Consider the following 19,772-nt stretch of genomic DNA (forward strand, 5'->3'; position numbering starts at 1 on the left):
ACTATAGGCACGCCTAGCTAATTTTATATTTTTAGTAGAGACGGGGTTTCTCCATGTTGGTCAGGCTGATCTCAAACTCCCGACCTTAGGTGATCCGCCTGCCTCAGCCTCCCAAAGTGCTGGGATTATAGGCTTGAGCCACCGCACCCGGCCGGTGACATTTTTTTCTCTTAACCCCTTCTGTTTCCTGCTCTGTCTCCATCTCCTGCCAACCTCTGAAATCCAACTTTGCCTTTCCAGGCTCTGGTCTGGGCCACACGTTCCCCACCTTGTGCCAGGGTCGGGCTGGCATAGTAACTGGCCTTGGATCCAAAACGTTGGGAGAGTGGCGCAGGGTCCACAACCCCCTCATCCCCTAGGAAGGCCATCTGGCTGGAGAAAGCCAGGCTTCCAGGGAAATTTGAAGGCTGGGAATGTGGTGCCCTGAAGGCAAGGGCTGAGTACCCTCTTTGTTGGGGGAGATTAGAATCTTCACCGGCACAGTGACCCAAGGTGGTTCCTGGCATTGTGAAAAGCCGAAACTTTACACTTGGCTGCGCGTGAACCAAAAAGGCTTCGAGAGCCACGTCACATAGAAAAAAATTCCCCACCTCCTCCACACTCACCTCTCAGATGACACCAAGAAGCTGAGGAGAGGCAGGCTGGGGTGAACAGAATGGGATCTGCAGTCAAACTGCTTGGGTTTGAATCCCAGACACACCATTTGCTAGCTCTGTGTGACCTTGGGCAAGTTACTTAAGCTCTCTGAGCCTATTTTATGTTCCATGAAATGCAGACAATTACATTACCTGTTTCTCTGGATTGTTGTAAAGATACATTGAAATCCCGCAGTAGGAGAGCTCTGTTTCTCTGTGTGTAAAAGTGGGATAATAATTCACGCCTGTAATCCCAGCACTTTGGGAGGCCAAGGTGGGAAGATTGCTTGAGCCCAGGAGTTCGAGACCAGCCTGGGCAACATGGCCAAACCCTTTCTCTACAAAAACAAACAAAATAGAAAAGTTAGCTGGCCGTAGTGGTGTGCACCTGCAGTCCCAGCTACTGGAGAGACTGAGGTGGGAGGATCACTTCAGCCTGGGACGCTGGGCTGCAGTGAGCTGTGACTGAGCCACTGAACTCCAGCCTGGGTAACAGAGTGAGACTCTGTCTCAACAAACAAGAAAAATGTAAAAATAATATTAATAATTAAAAAACTGTACCTACCCCATATGGTTGCTGAAAGAATTCAATGAAAGAAAACACGTGCCTGGCATGAAGTGATACTTCAAAAATGCTGCTGGTCAGGCGGGCTGGCTCATGCCTGTAATCCCAGCACTTTGGGAGGCTAAGGTGGGCAGATCACGAGGTCAAGAGATCAAGGCCATCCTGGCCAACATGGTGAAACCCTGTCTCTACTAAAAATACAAAAATTAGCTGGGCGTGGTGGTGCACGCCTATAGTCCCAGCTACTTGGGAGGCTGAGGCAGGAGAACCACTTGAACCCAAGAGGCAGTGGTTGCAGTGAGCCGAGATCGTGCTACTGCACCCCAGCCTGGTGACAGAGCGAGATTCCATTTCAAAAACAAACAAAACCACCCACAAAAAAACGGTGCTTATTTTTATTATTATTACTGTAGGGGAGAGAGCCATTTGGGCCCCATCAGAGTTGATTTGGTAAACGATATCATGTGTTGAAAAAGAAACTGAGTCCAGTTCAGTCCTTGTGCGTAAGGCAAACAAAACAAGAGGGTTCCCAGACAAGGTGACCACACCTCCTCAAGTGAATGAGATCCTTTGTAGAGGGGTCTTCAGGGTAGGGTTTTTAGCCAGCTGGATCATAAGATCCAACAAGAATATAGCCCTGCCCATTTCAGGCCCAGCCACCATTGGTGGGGCCCTACTGGGAGTTCAAGATTAGAGGTGAAGATGGGAAGGGGACCAGAGAATGGGGGGTCCATGGAGTTTCCTGGGGGATGAGAGATGTGGCTGGGTCACCACTGTATATTCAGTGTCTAGCCTAATGCTGGTATGCATCCATCCATCCATCCATCCATCATTCATTCATTCATTCATTCAATAAATGTTCACTGAGCATCTACTAGGAACTTGGACAATAGCAGTAAACAAAACACATAAAACCTTGCCTCTAAGTGTTTTGGTTCCTGTGAACTAGTGTTATAGCACTCAGGAAACACTCCCTAAATATGAATGAATGAATGAATGAATGAATGAATGAGTTGCAAAGAAAACTGCTTTGTATTGGGAAAGAAAGCGTCTTCTCCCTTTCCACCCAAATGTAGGAAAATGTGCAGCCTCCTTCCCCTCCACCACGGCTCTCCTCCAGGTTCTGCTTTCTGTGAGGGTTGGGGAGGGGAATCTGCCCAGTGGGTTCACCATCCTGTGGCCAGGATGGCACCACTCTCTATCACCTGGTGCCAAGGGATCGGGGGAGGTGAGGCCCAGCTGGGCTCCTGTTCCAACAGCCAACGACTTGTAACTAACCAGATTGTCATCCACTCAGACATCCACCCTCCCTCCACTCACCCAAGGCCCTGATTCTGAGATTTCAATTTTCCCTGAATTCTGCAGATAAAACTGTTTCTGGCTTCTCTGCCCAGAGCTCTCCCATCATTGCCCTACCCTCGTCCCTTCTCCAAGCAGGGCAGGAGCAGCATAGCAACCATTTGGAGGTTATCAGAGCAAAAGCCAGGGTGGGTCCAGTGCCTGGGGGTCAGCATGCTGTGCCCTTGGCTTGCTAATGCCTCAGGATCCCCCTAAATTCCCCCCACCAAGTTATCCTGTGGACAGGTGGCAGTCCACCTGTCCCACAGCTGAGCTCCAACTCCAGCCTGCTTGACTCCCAAACTCTTAACTGTTAAACAACCTGTCCGGGTACAGCTAAAGGGACTGGGAGACTTTAGCACCCAAATCTTGCCCTTGATGCTTTAAGGAGCCAGGCAAGGTGTCTCATGCCTATACTCCCAACGCTTTGTGAGCTTGAGGTGGGAGGATTGCTTGGGCCCAGGAGTTCGAGACTGGCCTGGGCAACATAGTGAGACCCTATCTCTATAAAAATGAAAGAAAATGTTTTAAGGACAGAAATCAGCTTCCCAGACAGCCTGGGGTAAACCAGAACTCGCCTGGGCCCTTCTCCTGGGGCAGGCAAAGCTCTGCCTCCAAGGTAATGGGATAATGAAGGCCTCCCCCTCCCTACATCAGCCTCTGCTCCCCCACCACACCCCCGAATGCAACCAGGGCGGGAGGGTAGGTGTTGGGTGCTGGAGGCAGGAGTCTCTGCCCTGTGCAGGCCCATGGCCATCTCTTGGGGCTTTCTCTCTCTTCCTAAATCTCCCCCTCTTCCCTATCTCCTTTCCTCTCCGACACTCCCCTCCTGGCCCCATTAATGAGCCAGGCATGTACCAGGCATGCTTCTAAACATTTCATATTCCTCCCCGCCACCCTCCAATCTCTAAAACAATCCTTGAAAGCCTGTCTTGAAGTCCACAGCCTCAGACCCCAAGCTTCCTCGTGGTCTGTCTCCCTAACCCAGTCCACCAAAGCCTCTCTCCAACTCCTTGCTGCCTTGTGAACTTTGTCTCTGAGAAAGACAAAGGTAATCTCTCCTGGGGTGGGGGTAAGGTGGGGGGGGGGGGGTGGTGTTTTCCAATCAGGATTCAAACCTTGAGCTCAATTAGAGAATCAACAACCTCCACATGTAGACGTAGGTGAGACACCCACCGAGGAATTTCAGGAATCAGCCGGCAGGTGAGACAAAGCTAGTTTTGGGAGGGTGAACCCAGCCCCCGCTTAAGGTCTTCAAATGAGTCCAATCAGGAGTAGCTCTTGAGAGAGGCTACAGAAGACTCCAGATCTCAGTCCTCCTTTCAAACCTTGGCTCAGGAATGAGCTCCCTAGCATGTGGAGGGGAACAAGGTGGCCTACATTGGTCCTGGGGGTCTGAAAGGAAAGAGCCACATTTGCCAAGGGGCCACCAGTGGCCCCCAGACCTACAGCCCCCAATCATCAAGATTTTCCCAGCCAGTGGGAGGCTGAGGCGGGCGGATCACTTGAGATCAGGAGTTTGAGACCAGCCTAGCCAACACAGTGAAACCCTGTCTCTACAAAAAATACATGAATTAACCAGGCATTGTGGTGCACACCTGTAATCCCAGCTATTCGGGAGGCTGAGGCAGGGGAATTGCTTGAACCCAGGAGGCAGAGTTTGCAGTGAGCTGAGATCATGCCACTCCAGCCTGGCAATAGAGCGAGACTCTGTCTCAAAAAAAAAAAAAAAAAAAAAAAAAAAAAAAAAAAAAAAAAAAAAAAAAATCCCAAGCAGGGAGGCACTGGGGAAGAGAGAGTTGGGGTTGAAACTCAGGTTCTGTTATTGCTGTGTGTCCCTAGGGCAAGTTTCTCAACCTCTCTGAGCCTCAGTGTCTTACAGCCTCACCCCATCAGTTGAGCATCCTTTCCCTGTTATTGGCCTCCTGAAGCCACCTCTCGTCAAACCTACCCCAGGAACCTCCTCCAAGTTCATTTCAGCCCCATGACTGTACTTTGGCTAGGACATTGTTTTCTTCATGTAAAAAATAAATCCCCGTTTTGAAAACACAAATGCTAAGACTTTCAGGGTTGGCCGAGTGCAGTGGCTCATGCCTGTAATCCCAATACTTTTCGAGGCCAAGACAGGCAGATCAGTTGAGGACAGGAGGTTGAGACCAGCCTGGCCAATGTGGTGAAATCCCATCTCTACTAAAAACACAAAACTAGCCTGGTGCAGTGGTGGGCGCCTGTAATCCCAGCTACTGGGGAGGTTGAGGCATGAGAACTGCTTGAACCCAGGAGGCAAATGTTGCAGTGAGCTGAGATTGTGCCACTGCATTCCAGTATGGGCGATAGAGTGAGACTCTGTCTCGGAAAAAAAAAAAAAAAAAAAAAAGCCTCAATTTAGGCCGGGCCAGGTGGCTCACGCCTGTAATCACAGCACTTTAGGAGGCCGAGGTCCGGAGTTCAAGACCAGCCTGGCCAGCATGGTGAAACCCAGTCTCTACGAAAAATACAAAAACGAGCCGGGCATGGTGGCACGTGCCTGTAATCCCAGCTACTTGGGAAGCTGAGACCTGAGAATCACTTGAACTGGAGAGGTGGAGGTTGCAGTGAGCCAAGATTGTGCCACTGCACTCCAGCGTGGGCAACAGAGCAAGACTTTGTCTCAAACAAAACAAAAACAAAAAGACTTTCAGGTTTATTTGAAGTTCATTTATTTAACACACGTATTCAGGCCTTACTGTTTGCTGGGCAGTGTTTTAAGCACTTGACACATTTAATCCTCATAACATTCCTTATGAAGTGAGAATCTTATCATCTCCCATTTACAGATGAGAAAATTGAAGGACAGAGAAATTAAGTAACTTGCCTGAGGTCACCCAGCTAATAAGTGGCAGAGCCAGCAGTCCAGGTTAGTAGCCCCCAGGTAAAGAATCACTGCATCTTTTATGTACTCCCATCAGCCAACAAGATTTTGTTCTAATCTACATTTTGCAGTTTATATTATGGAAACACAATTTCTTTTTAATTTTGCAAATGCAAAATGATACAAAAATCCAGACTTGATTTTTTTTTTTTTTTTCTGGACACCAGGTTTTTAACTTCTGTTGCCCAGGCTGGAGTGTAGCAGCATGATCTTGGCTCACTGCAACCTCTGCCCCTGGGGTTCAGGTGATCCTCCTGCCTCAGCCTCCCAAGTAGCTGGGACTACAAGCACATGCCACTCCACCTGGCTAATTTTTGTATTTTTTGTAGAAACTGGGTTTTGCCATGTTGCCCAGGCTGGTCTTGAACTCTTGGGTGCAAGAGACCCATCCACTGCAGCCTCCTAAGTGCTGGGATTACAGGTGTGAGCCACCGCACCCCGCCCAGACCTGATGCTGTTACAAATTCCCTAGGTCCCTGCTCCACTTGAATCTGCTGCTTGTAGTATTTGGTCCAATTGCTGATTCCAGCCTCCCTACTCTCCTAATCCTGACCTCCTACAAGAGCCTCAGGCATGCAGAGAGAGCATTTTGTATGGATGGAATAATTGAATCCCTGCAGGATTTTTGTGAGGCCAGCACTGTTAGGCAGCCCCATTTCACAGATGGGAAAACTGAGGCTTAACGAGGTAGAGCCGCTTGATCAAGTAAACACAGCTGAGAAGTGATAGAACCAAAGACTACAGCCCAAGCATTCTGATGTCAAAGCCCCTAGGTTTTTGTTTTTGATTTTGTTTTTGTTTTTGCATCCCCCAATTTTTTTTTACTGTGGCAAAATATATAACATAAAATTTATCATTTTAACCAACTGCAAGCATACACTTCAGTGGCATTAAGTACACTACAACCACTATCAGTATCCATTTCCAGAACTTTTTTTGTTTGTTTTTTTGAGATAGGGTCTCACTCTGTGACCCAGGCTGGAGTGCAATGGTGCTATCATGGCACACTGCAGCCTCAACCTCCTGGGTCCAAGCGATCCTCCCACCTCAGCCTCCCAAGTGGCTGGAACTATAGGTTCACACCGTCACACCCAGCTAATTTTTTTGTACTTTTTTGCAGAGATGAGGTTTCACCATATTGTCCAGGCTGATCTTGAACTCCTGGCTCAAGCAATCCGCCCACCTTGGCCTCCCAGAGTGCTGGGATTACAGGTGTGCATTTCCAGAACTTTTTAATCATCCCAAACAGAATGAGACTCTGTACCCATTAAGTGATAACCCCCCATCCCCCAGTCCTCGTAATCTCTATTCTATTTTCTGTCTCTACGAATTTTCCTATTCTAGTTACTTCATATAAGTAGAATCATATATTTGTCTTTTTGTGATGAAAGCCTCTACTTTTTAAAAAAGGTAATATTTTTTAAATTTGAAAGCATAATGTATAATTTGGGTGGTGTCAAAAGGAATTCAGCTTATTTCTTTTGTCTTTTGTTTTTTTTTTTAAGACACAGTCTCACTATGTTGCCCAGGCTGTTCTCAAATTCCTGGCCTCAAGCAATCCCCCCTCTTTGGCCTCTCAAAGTTTATTGGGATTACAGGCATCAGCCACCGCACTCAGCCACCTTGTTCCAACATTATGCTTGTTTTATTTTTATTTACTTATTTTTTTTATTTTTTTGAGATGGAGTTTTGCTCTTGTTGCCCAGGCTGGAGTACTGGTGTGATCTCAGCTCACTGCAACCTCCACTTCCCGGGTTCAAGCAATTCTCCTGCCTCAGCCTCCCGAGTAGCTAGGATTGCAGGCCTCTGCCACCCGCCCGGCTAATTTTTGTACTTTTAGTAGAGATGGGGTTTCACCATGTTGGCCAGGGTGGTCTCAAACTCCTGACCTCAGGTGATCCACCCACCTCGACCTCCCAGAACCACTGCACCTGGCTGTTATGCTTGTTTTAAATAAGAAGGCGTGTGGCTATAATTTATAACTATAATATAATAAATGTATGGGGCAAAAAAAAAAAAAAAAGTGAAGAATGCCAAATTGTATGTAATGAAAGATTAGTCTCCTTTTCACCTAAGACCCACAGTTCCACCTCTGAAAAAGGAAACACTATTACTAGCTTCTGGTGTGTACTCTAGATTTTAATGTGCGTGTATATATACACATTCTCTTTTAGCAATACATCTGGAAGATTGTTTCACATCACTTTTTTTTTTGTTTTTTGAGACGGTGTTTCATCTGTCGCCCAGGCTGGAGTGCAGTGGCACGATCTCAGCTCACTGCAACCTCCGCCTCCCTGGTTCAAGCAATTCTCCTACCTCACTCTCCCAAGTAGCTGGGATTACAGGCACCCACAACCACGCCTGGCTAATTTTTGTATTTTTAGTAGAGACGGGGGTTTCACTATGTTGATCAAGCTAGTCTCGAACTGCTGACCTCAGGTGATCCACCCGTCTGGGCCTCCCAAAGTGCTGGGATTACAGGCATGAGCCACCCGGCCTGGCCTCACATCCCTTTATAGAGAGTTACTGTTTTTTTGTTTTTTTTTTTTTTTTTTTTTGAGACAGTCTCGCTTAGTCGCCCAGGCTGGAGTGCAATGGCGCGATCTCGGCTCACTGCAAGCTCCGCCTCCCGGGTTCACGCCATTCTCCTGCCTCAGCCTCCCGAGTAGCTGAGACTACAGGCGCCCGCCGCCTCGCCCAGCTAATTTTTTGCAGTTTTAGTAGAGACGGGGTTTCACCGTGTTAGCCAGGATGGTCTCGATCTCCTGACCTCGTGATCCGCCCGCCTTGGCCTCCCAAAGTGCTGGGATTACAGGTGTGAGCCACCGCGCCCGGCCTACTGTTTTCTTTTTAATGGCTGCCTCCCAGTCTTTTTTTTTTTTTTTTTTTTTTTTTTTTATTTTTTTAAATTTATTTATTATTATTATACTTTAAGTTGTAGGGTACATGTGCATAACGTGCAGGTTTGTTACATATGTATACTTGTGCCATGTTGCTGTGCTGCACCCATCAACTCATCATTTACATCAGGTATAACTCCCTACAGAATGGGAGAAAATTTTTGCAATCTACTCATCTGACAAAGGGCTAATATCCAGAACCTACAAAGAACTCAAACAAATTTACAAGAAAAAAACAAACAGCCTCCCAGTCTTTTATGTGGCTGTTCCAACACTTACAGAACTTAGTTCCTTTCTGATGGACATTTTAAATAGTTCCAATCACTTGTTCTCACAAATGTGAGAACACAAATGTTCTCACAAATGTGCTGAATATCCTTGTTCTAACACGTTGTGTCCAATGCAGAGATAACCACGGGATCAATTCCTGGAGGTGAAATGTCAGATTCATAGCATATGTGCATCTTCAGTGTTGACATGTTTGCCTAACTGCCCTCAGAGTGAGGCCAAGAGCTTGCACCAATTTGCACCCTGACCACCGGCCTAGGCCATTCACTCCCTGGGCTCCCTCATCTGAGGTTGGGCCATGGTGTGACATAAGCCAGGAACTTGCACCAATTTGTACCCTCACCAACTGAATTTGAGAGTCTTGGTTTTCCTGCATCTTCATCGACACTGAGTGTTACTCGACAACCTGACAGGTTGAAAACAATCATTGTTGGCCGGGCGCGGTGGCTCAAGCCTGTAATCCCAGCACTTTGGGAGGCCGAGACGGGCGGATCACAAGGTCAGGAGATCGAGACCATCCTGGCTAACATGGTGAAACCCCGTCTCTACTAAAAATACAAAAAACTAGCCGGGCAAGGTGGCGGGCGCCTGTAGTCCCAGCTACTCGGGAGGCTGAGGCAGGAGAATGGCGTAAACCCAGGAGGCGGAGCTTGCAGTGAGCTGAGATCTGGCCACTGCACTCCAGCCTGGGCGACAGAGTGAGACTCCATCTCAAAAAACAACAACAACAACAACAACAAAAAAACAAAAAAAAAACAATCATTGTGGTTTTCTTTTCTTGGAGTGCAGTTGAGAATTTTTTCATCTGTGTGAATTTAATGTATACTTCTTTTCCTATGATCAACCACATTATAGCCTTTGCTCTCTAACTTTTTGGGTGGGGTATTTAGTCTTTGATTTGCAAGAACACATTTCTTTTTCTCCTGAGACAGGGTCTCGCTGTGTTGCCCAAGTTGGAGTGCAGTGGTGCAATCATAGCTTGCTGCAGCCTCCAATGCCCAGGTACAAGCCATCTTCCTGCCTCAGCCTCCCAAGTAGCTGGGACTACAGGCATGTGCCATTATGCCTGGCTAATCATTCTTTTTTATAGAGATGGGGTCTCACTATATTGCTCAGGCTGGTCTCAAACTCCTGGCCTCAAGCAAGCAATCCTCCCACCTTGGTCTTCCAAAGTGCTGGGATTACAGCCATGAGTCACTGCGCTCAGCCTGCAAGAACCCTATCCATAAAATAATTCTTGGTCATAACAGTGGCAAATATTTTAACTAGCTTGGAATGCCTGAGTTTATGTGGGTGTTTTTTTTTTTTTTTTGGTCACGCAGAGCATATTAACTTTTATGTAGTCAGACCCAGCAATCTTGAAGGCAAAGCCTTCAAAATAAAATTATTGTTTTTATTTTTAAAATACAGACAGGGTCTCACTATGCTGCCCAGGCTGGTCTCAAGCTCCTGGCCTCAAGCAGTCCTCTTAGCTCAGCCTCCCTGAGTGCTGGGATTATGGGTGTGAGCCACCACGCCTTGTCCTTCTGATTCTTAATCAGTGCTTCACAGAGGATGTGTGGAGGGGCCTGCTTCTTGATTTGAGATCATCTGCAGGATATGACTGTCCCCAACCTGGGCTTGACCTGGGGCCTCCTTAATAGTCCTCTTGTAGAGTTGAGATCATTTCCTACTGCCTGGGACTTGTGCCTTGAACCGTGTTTTCATGGGGGCCAAGAGAGAAGGCCCACAGGCACAGAGGAGCCTCTAAGAACAGGCTCTTTATAAGGTGGTTGTGATGGTTAACACTGTCAACTTGATTGGATTGAAGGATGCAAAGTATTGATCCTGGGTGTGTCTGTGAGGGTGCTGCCAAAGGAGGTTAACATTTAACATTTGAGTCAGTGGGCTAGGAAAGGCAGACCCACTTTAATCTGAGTGGGCACCATCTAATCAGCTGCCAGAGCTGCTAGAATATAAAGCAGGGAGAAAAACGTGAAAAGGCTAGACTGGCCTAGGCTCCCAGCCTACGTTTTCCTCCCATGCTGTACCCTTCCTGCTCTCAAACATCGGACTCCAAGTTCTGTTTTGGGACTCGGACTGGCTTCCTTGCTCCTCAGCTTGCTGACAGCCTATTGTGGGACCTTGTGATCGTGTGAGTTAATACTTAATAAACTCCCCTTTATCTATCTATCTATCTATCTATCTATCTATCTATCTATCTATCTATCTATCTATCTATCTATCTATCTATCCATCCATCCTATGAGTTCTATCCCTCTAGAGAGCCCTAACTAATACAGTTGCAGTGGGGTGGGGGCAGGTCTTCAGCTGTCAGGGGCAGTCCTCACTAGGAAGCAGCTCCTCTAAAAGTCAAGTTTGCCCCAGGCCCTCAAGGAGGGGCAGACTGGAAGCTGTAAGTCTAGGATGTTGAGCAAATTTGGAAGAATAATAGTTCTAGGAACTCCACCAGCTCCCTTAGCAATTTTTCTATCTGTAAAAAAAATGGTTTCTTCCAAGCTCCAGGGCCGAGAGGGACATGCCTTTATCTTTTGACATACCCTCCAGATTATGTCTTTGCTGAGGACAGAACTCTGCACCATCCACCCTCCCTTCTATTTTGAGGCAGATACAGGTGGCTGGAGGAGATCTCATTTGAAGTTTTACTCTAGGCCAGTGGTTCTCAAACTTGAATGTCCATCGGAATCACTGAGAGAGCTTATTAAAATACAGATTGTGGCCAGGCGTGGTGGTTCATGCCTGTAATCCCAGCACTTTGGGAGGCCAAAGCAGGTGAATCACTTGAGGTTAGGAGTTCGAGCCCAGCCGGGCCAACATGGTGAAACCCCATCTCTACAAAAAATACAAGAATTAGCTGGGTGTCAGGGTGGGCGCCTGTAGTCCCAGCTACTTGGGAGGCTGAGGCAGGAGAATCGCTTGAACCCAGAAGGTAGAGGTTGCAGTGAGCCAAGTTCGTGCCACTGCACTCCAACCTGGGTGACAGAGTCAGATTCTGTCTCAAAATAAATAAACAAATAAGAAAAGATAAAATAAAATAAAATAAAATACAGATTGCCAGGCTCATTTTGAGAGTCTCTGATGTGGGAAGTCTGGGATGGGTGTGAGAATCTGCATTTCTGTTTTTTAGAGACAGGGCCTTATTCTGTCACCTAGGCTGGAGTACAATGGCATGATCATGCCTCAGTGCAGCCTCAAACTCCTGAGCTCAAGCAACCCTTCTGCCTCAGCCTCCAGAGTAGCTAGGGCTACAGGTGTGCACCACCATGCCTGGCTAATTTTTAATTTTGTGCAGAGATGGAGTCTTGCTACGTTGTTCAGTCTGGTCTTCAACTCCTGGCCTCAATTGGTCCTCTCACCTCAGCCTCCCTAAGTGCTGGGATTCCAGGTGGGAGCCACTGCACCTGGCTTGTACTCTGCATGTCTTTCTTTCTTTTTACTTTTTTAGAGACAGAGTCTTGCTCTGTCACCCAGGCTGGAGTCTAGCCCGGTGATCATAGCTCACTGCAGCTTCAAACTCCTGGGCTCAAGCAATCCTTCCATTTCAGCCTTGTGAGTAGCTGGGACTACAGGCATACGCCACCACGCCTGACTGAGAATTTGCCATTTCTTTCTATCTTTTCAACGAATTCATTATGTTTTGAGCAAAGGTCTTGCTCTCTGTTGCCCAGGCTGGGGTGCAATCAGGTGATTACAGCTCATTGCAGCCTCAACCTCCTGGTCTCCAGCAATCCTCTCACCTCAGCCTCCCAAGTAGCTGGGACTACTGGCATGTGCCACTACACCCAGCTAATTTTTGAATTTTTTGTAGAATCTTGCTATGTTGCTTAGGCTGGTCTCAAACTCCTGGGTTCAAGTGGTCCTCCTGCCTCAGCCTTGCAAGCAGTTGGGATTACAGGCGATAGCCACTGCGCCTGGCATTTCCAATAAGCTCAGGTGATGATTATGCTGCTGGTGAGGGGACTACACTTTGAGACCCACTGGCCTAGGTCATTCACTCCCTGGGTTCTCCCATCTGAGGCTGGTCCACTATGTGAGGCCAAGGGGTTTAAAGGAGCACAGGTGGCTGGGCGTGATGGCTTACCCCTGTAATCCCAGCACTTTGGGAGGCCGAGGTGGGTGAATCACCTGAAGTCAGGAGTTTGAGACCAGCCTGGCCAACATAGTGAAACCTCGTCTTTACTAAAAATACAAAAATTAGCTGGGCATGGTGGCGGGCTCCTGTAATCCCGCTACTTGGGAGGCTGAGGCAGGAGCATTGCTTGAACCCGGGAAGTGGAGGTTGCAATGAGTCAAGATCACACCATTGCACCCCAGCCTGGGTGACAAGAATGAAACTCTGTCTCCCCCTGCCCCCCAAAAAAGGAACACAGGCTTCATTCCAGTCAAAATAATGGTAACAGTTGCTGTGTGCTAGGGACTATGCATTCATTCTGTCATTGAACCCTCCCAGCACACCCGTGGAGTGGATTTTATTAGTACTAGTTCCACTTTGCAGTGAGAAAACTGAGGCTCAGCAAGGGCTCACGGGCTTTGAATCAGACAGATTTGGTGTCCAACTCCAGCTCTACCCCTGACCCACTGCAAGATTTTGGGCAAGTGGTTTACTCTTCTTGAGCCTCAGTCTAACTCATCTGTAGAATGGAGATCACAAAAAGCGACTCCCAGGGCATTATGACTACAGGGGTGATGACTAGAAGAGCACCTGCACACAGTAGTTACTCAAGAAATGCTCATCCCTATTCCTGCCTCACGCCCCATCACGGCCTCAAGTTCCTTTTCTCACTTTTCAGATACCTCTTCCTGTCTTTCCTCCTACTCACCCTACTACAAAGTGACAATAGACTACATCACTTCTTAAACATGCTTCCTTTGGTCATGCCTCTAGGCTTTTGTAAAGGCTGTTTCCTCTGTATGGAATGCTTTTCTCACTCCACTGCTCCAGAAGAACTCCTATTCATCCTTTAAAACCCACCTTAAAAAGCCCTTCTCTTTGAACCGTTCCTTGAAACGTTCCTTTCTTGTCCTTGGCCAGAAAACGTATTGCAGCATCTTATTTGAAGAAGGGACTCAAAGTGTTACTTTCCTTTCTTCCTCCCTTACTATATTCCTACTACATTTTATAAGGAATATAATTGGAGTATAAATCCACTGTTACAGGGGCCAGGCAGGCAGGCACCGTTATCAGCCATTATCAGCATCAGCATCAGCAATGGTTAGACAGTGCTTACTTGAGTCAGGCACTGTGCTAAGGGGTTCATGTGTGTTGACTCATTTAATGCCCAGCATAACCGTTTGAGGCAAATGCTATTTATTATGCCTGTTTTACATGTAAGGAAATGGAGTCGCAAATAATGCTAAACAATTTGCCTGAAACATGGGTTGCTTTCTTTCTTTTTTTTTTTTTTTTTTTTTTTTTTGACAGAGTTTTGCTCTTTTCTCCCAGGCTGGAGTGCAATGGTGCAGTCTTGGCTCACTGCAATCTCTGCCTCCTGGGTTCAAGTGATTCTCCCACCTCAGCTTCCCAAGTAGCTGAGATAACAGGCACCCACCACCACGCCCAGCTAATTTCTGTATTTTTAGTAGAGACGGGGTTTCACCATGTTGGCCAAGCTGGTCTCGATCTCCTGAACTCAGGTGATCCACCTGCCTCAGCCTCCCAAAGTGTTGGGATTACAGGTGTGAGCCACTTCGCCTGGCCTGAAACTTGTAATTAATCCACTGCATAGCTGGGAGATAGAGACTGGCTGTGGAGTCTGTGGTGTTACCTTTTATATTAGCTGCCCTTTATGAATGAGGGGTGGGCCAGGTAGTGACTGTCATGCCCTGCAAGGTGCCTGCTGCACGTAAGGGGGCAGCTGAATGTCCGGCCTGGAGTTGCCAGCTTTTCTTTTCTTTCTTTCTTTTCCTTTTCTGAGGTAGGGTCTCACTCTGTTGCCCAAGCTGGAGTATAATTATGTGATCACAGATCACTATAGTCTCAACCTCCTGGGCTCAGGAGAGCCTCTCACCTCAGCTTCCCCTGTAGCTGGGACTGTAGGTACATGCCGCCATACCCAGCCTATATATATATACACACAGCATATATATAGATAGATATAGATATAGATATAGATATAGATATAGATATAGATATAGAAGAGATGGGTTTTTGCCATGTTGCCCAAGCTGGTCTTGATCTCCTAAGCTTAAGCAATCCACCCTCCTTGGTCCCCCAAAGTGCTGGGATTACAGGTGTGAGCCACCATGCCTGGCCGTTGCCAGCTTTACTGATATCTCAAGAGGATCCAGAAATATGGAGTCTTACATGAACTGATTTTTAAAATCTTGGGAATAATCTAAAAATTTGAAAGTCCACAGGCCTTCCTTGTGACTTTTGCTGTCTCCTATATTCCAAAGGGGAGCACCTCAGCTCACTTTGTTTCTGTGTCTTAACTCAGGACCAGGCACACCTTAGACCCTTTGTAAGTAACATGACACTTCTGGACTCCACAGTGAGCTGGGCTTGGCTCTCAACAAGCCGAAATCTCTTCTTTGGTTCAGGACTCAGTGCTCAGGACCTTCTGGTCTGCACTTGGGGTGTGGATGAAGTCACAAACAGCGGCTGTAGGCATCACCCCTGCCCCAGGGCCATCTCCAGGTCTCCCCTGTTCAGGAAAAGACTTCCCGCTCACTGATGCTGATGAGTCGCTACGTTTTGTTTACATCACTCCACTAATCCACCTAACAGTTTGGGGAGGGTGCCATTTTACAGATGTGAAAACTATGGCTCAGGGAGGGGAAGGGAATTGCCTGAAGTAGGAAGTGGTGAAGCTGGGATTATAATGTAGTATCTCTGATTCTAGCTTTTCATCAACCCGGATCATGGGTTCCACCAAAGTTTTAAGGGTCCCGTCATGCAGTCTACAGAAAACACACTCTTCACACCACAGCCTGGACCTACAAAGTTTGTGGTACACAAATGGGACCCTGGACAGTCCAATCTGCCAGTCTGTGGTTCTCAACTCCTTTTGTCTGCTATTGGAGGGTGAGTTTGGCTTTGGGGGGCATCTATAGAGAAACCCTGGAGGTAGCCCTGATGGAACCTCTGCCCACTGGGGCATGGCCAGGCAGAGCTAGTGGCCTGACTGAGTGCCAGCCTTTGGGACCAGCAGAGACTGCAGCTAGAGAGTGTGTCCTCGGCCATAGACAGAATAGAGGTGTGTGCACACACCTGTGTATGTGTATGCATGCATGTACACATGCTTGTGTGTATGTCTCACGTATGTGTGCATGTGTGTGCTTGTGTGTGAACATACATATGTACCCATATATGTGCGTGCGTGTGTGTGTGTGTGTGCGTGCATGTATGGGTCTGTATGTGAGCAGTGGAAAAGAGAGGACCTCTTCCCTTAAATTCAGATCCTGTGAAGTTAGTTTAGGATAAAGAACAGGACATTGAACTTAACCCCAAGATAACAATTTATGGAAGACACTAAAATAAAAACCAACCTGAACATTTTTGTCACCTAAATTCCCATCGGTAGGCATTATCCATGGTGGGAATCCATGCAGCAATTTAAATAAATAAGCTGGGTTTATATGCAGCAGCATAGATAACTGGAGATGAGAGGGCTTAAGTTGCAGAATGACATAGGTGGGTTATACCATTTCTACATCTAGTTCTATTTTTTTTGAAACAGAGTCTTGTTCTTTCACTCAGGCTGGAGTGCAATGGTGCCATCTCAGCGCACTGCAACCTCCACCTCCCGGGTTCAAGCGATTCTCCTGCCTTAGCCTCCTGAGTAACTGGGATTACAGGCACATGCCACCATGCCTGGCTTCTTTTTTTTTTATTTTTCAGAGATGGGGTTTCACCATGTAGGCCAGGCTGGTCTCAAACTCTTGACCTCAAGTGATCCGCCTGCCTGAGCCTCCCAAGGGTTGTACCATTTCCATTAAACATCCGCCTTCAACATTACTTAGTATTTTACATATTTTCTATGGCTCTGTATATACGACTGTGTAGGTGGAGGAAAACGTCTGGAAGGAAACACCCCAAATTCTGAAGGTGGTTCCCTTTGGGGAGCTGGGAGGGCAGGGGTGGAGGATTACAGAGGAGGAAGAATGGGTCTTTGTGTTCTGCATGGAATGACACAGTTCAATGGGTAGGCAGGTTGGGTCACTCATGGATGCTGGGATCTGAGACACGGATGCTCAGGTCTCTGGGAGCTTTCAGACCCATTCACCCGGCTTTGTGAGAGCTGGGCTGCCAGGGACCAAAGCCAGTCTTGGTTGTTCTGCCCCCACTCCCTGGTGGAGGTGAGTGGGAAGATGTGCCTTTTGTGGACTGGAGCTCTCTGCTGCTTCCTCCCTAAACTCTGTGCCTCAGTTTCCTCCTCCATGCTAGAGTGAGAATGTCCCTGTACCCTCTCCCTCCACAGCACACCTAAGCCATATTACATTCTCCAGACATCAACTTAGGGCTGCAGAGTGCTCAGCGCCGACAACTGCAGAGCGTTCCGATCTGGCCTCCTCCACAGCATCACCCCAAATGGGACGCTTAGAGAAGAAACCCACGTTCCCCTGGTCGCAACTGACAGCCCACGAGGTAGGCTCCAGGGCCGGACTGCCTGGGTTCAAATCTGAGCTCAGCAACTTGTTCCTGGGAGCTAGGAAAGCTTTCCCACCCTCTGACCCTCAGTTTGCACCTCTGTAAAATGGGGACAGCAAGAGAACCAACCCACAGGGATGCCCTGTGGGCGAAGTTAGGTCGTTTGAGCGAGGCGCTCTGCTGCGCTGCGCCCAGCACGTAGAAAGCGCTCTCGAGTTTCATTGCTGTCACCTCTTGAACAACCTCTCGCTCCGCCCACTCCGTGCCAGGACTTTGCCGCCGTCTCTGAGGTCCCAGACACACCGGGGACCCTCGCCCGGTCCCGCCTTTCGCACCCTGGGGGTTTTTCCCAGCCTCCAGCTCTCCCCTCCGCCCCCAATCGGTTCAGTACCCAGGCCGGGTCCCCGGCGCCGCAGATAGGCACCCAAGCGCCCTCCCGTGGGAAACTGAGGCCGGGACAGGAGCGCGCTGGCCGGGGTTGGGCAGGAGAAGGTGCGGCGCGCAGGACTCTGGGCAGCGCGCGGGAGACCGGGTGCGAACCAGGGGTCGCCGTCATACCTGCTCGGGCAGCAGAGCGGGGACACGGAGGACGCGTGCTGTCGGCGGTGGCGGAGGCGGCGGTGCGCGCTAAGCTGGCGGCCGCGGCCGAGTGGTGGTGACACAGGGACACCCGGCGAGCGCGGCGAGACCGAAGGGGAGGGAGCAGGCTCAGGGGCGGGGAAGCACCGGGAGCGCCCGCGGGCGGAGCAAACCGGGCGCTACCGGCCTGGCCACACGCAAGGTCCTTGCTCCCCCGGCCACCTCCCTCGCCTCCCAATAAGCTCCAGCCCCCAGACGCCACGTTCAGGGACACTAAGTGCCCCCTGCACGCACACGCTCCGCATTCTCCCTCCTCACCTTGGGACATCAGCGATACCCACATGCACCACGAATATGTCCACAGACCCCTCATCCGAGTGTCCCCCACGTCCCCTCAGTACATATCACATGCCACATATATGAACACTCCATCCCACCCCACGCGTGTACCTGTCGCGTTCACCTCGGCGAAGCATCCCGCTCACCTGTACAGTCGCGCCCCCATCACGTCCACACCGCCGCAGACACAGTGTCCTTTGGGCAAGTTGGTGATTTTAGGGGGATCCGTGCAGTCACTTTTTCCAGGAACGTTCTTCCCTCTGCCTCTTCCACTTCCACCAAGGTGGAGACCTTCCAAATCTCAGTCATCCCCTATAGGTCCGATCTTTGCGTTAGAAATTCAAACAGCCCACCCAGAGGTTGGGACCTCTGGCCCCCTCTGGAGCGCCCGCTACACCTGTGCTCCAGCGTCAGGGCACTGACGGGCCTTGCGCATTTCCTCGAATCTTCTCTTCCATTTCTTTTCTCTCCTCATCAAGTCAAGGTTTCAGGACTATCATTTCAGCCACTTTTTTGCCAATATCCTTAACACTTCATTTCCTATATATTTCTCCATAGATTGTCCTAATGCAGTCATTCTCAAAATTTTTGTCTTAAGCATCTTTTGTATTTTTTTCTTTCTTTTTTTTTGACAGAGTCCCACTGTGTTGCCCAGGCTGGAGTGCAGTGGTGGGATCTCAGCTCACCTCAACCTCCGCCTCCTGGAATCAAGCGATTCTCCTGCCTCAGCCACCCTAGTAGCTGGGATTACAGGCACTCACCACCATGCCCGGCTAATTTGTTTGTATTTTTTGTAGAGATGGGGTTTCTTCTTGTTGGCCAGGCTGGTCTGGAACTCCTGGACTCAAGAGATCCACCCGCCTAGGACTCCCAAAGTGTTGGGATTACAGGCGTGAGCCACCGTGCCCAGCCAGGTATCTTCTGTACTTTTAAAAATTATAGAATACCCGAGACTTTTTGTTTATATGGGACACACACGCACACACACACATAAACATGTGTGTGTTTTTAAGACATATATATTATTTTGTTTATATAATGATACTTTCCATATGAGACATTAAAACTGATACCTAAAAATATTTATTAATGCATTACACTCTAACTAATAAACCCACTACTTGTTGACATAAATAAAAGGCTTTTTATGATTTTTTTCTTTTTTTTTTTTGGTAAAGGGAGACAGGGTCTCAATTTGTGGCCCAGGCTAGAGTGCAGTGGTGTGATTATAGCCCCCTGCAGTCTCCAACTCTTGGGGTGAAGCCATCTTCCTGCCTTAGCTGGGACTACAAGGTGCGTGCCACTGCTTCTGGCTAATTAGAAAAAGTTGTTTTTTTTTTTTTTTTTCCTAGAGACAGAGTCTTGCTATGTTACCCAAGATGGTCTCAAATACCTGGCCTCAAGCAATCTTCCCACTTCAGCCTCCCAAAGAGCTGAGATAACAGGTGTGAGCCATCATGCCTAGCTGAAAAAATATTTTTCAAAAAAAAAGTCAGTGGGAAGAAGGGCACTGTTAAGCATTTTTGCAAATCTCTTTAATGCTTGGCTTAAAAAGAGATAGCAGGATTCTTGTATTCAGTCGGCTGCAATCTGTTGTTTTAGTTGAAGTAAATGAAGTAAATTCAGC

The 19,772-nt window shown here is 48.2% G+C and overlaps 1 protein-coding gene across 2 annotated transcripts in view; it reads right to left on the reverse strand.

Moving 5' to 3' along the window:
- The window catches only part of SCNN1B (sodium channel epithelial 1 subunit beta), an 89,252-nt gene extending 71,305 nt beyond the window's left edge, over positions 1-17,947 (reverse strand). For both annotated transcript variants that reach the window (XM_050773831.1, XM_050773832.1), the window contains exon 1: positions 17,786-17,947. The gene's annotated coding sequence lies outside the window, so the exon portion shown is untranslated. The remainder of the gene's footprint in view (positions 1-17,785) is intronic.
- Positions 17,948-19,772: the final 1,825 nt, after the last annotated feature.

Source organism: Macaca thibetana, chromosome 20 (assembly GCF_024542745.1).
Source record: "Macaca thibetana thibetana isolate TM-01 chromosome 20, ASM2454274v1, whole genome shotgun sequence".
In the NCBI taxonomy this organism is placed as follows: domain Eukaryota; kingdom Metazoa; phylum Chordata; class Mammalia; order Primates; family Cercopithecidae; genus Macaca; species Macaca thibetana.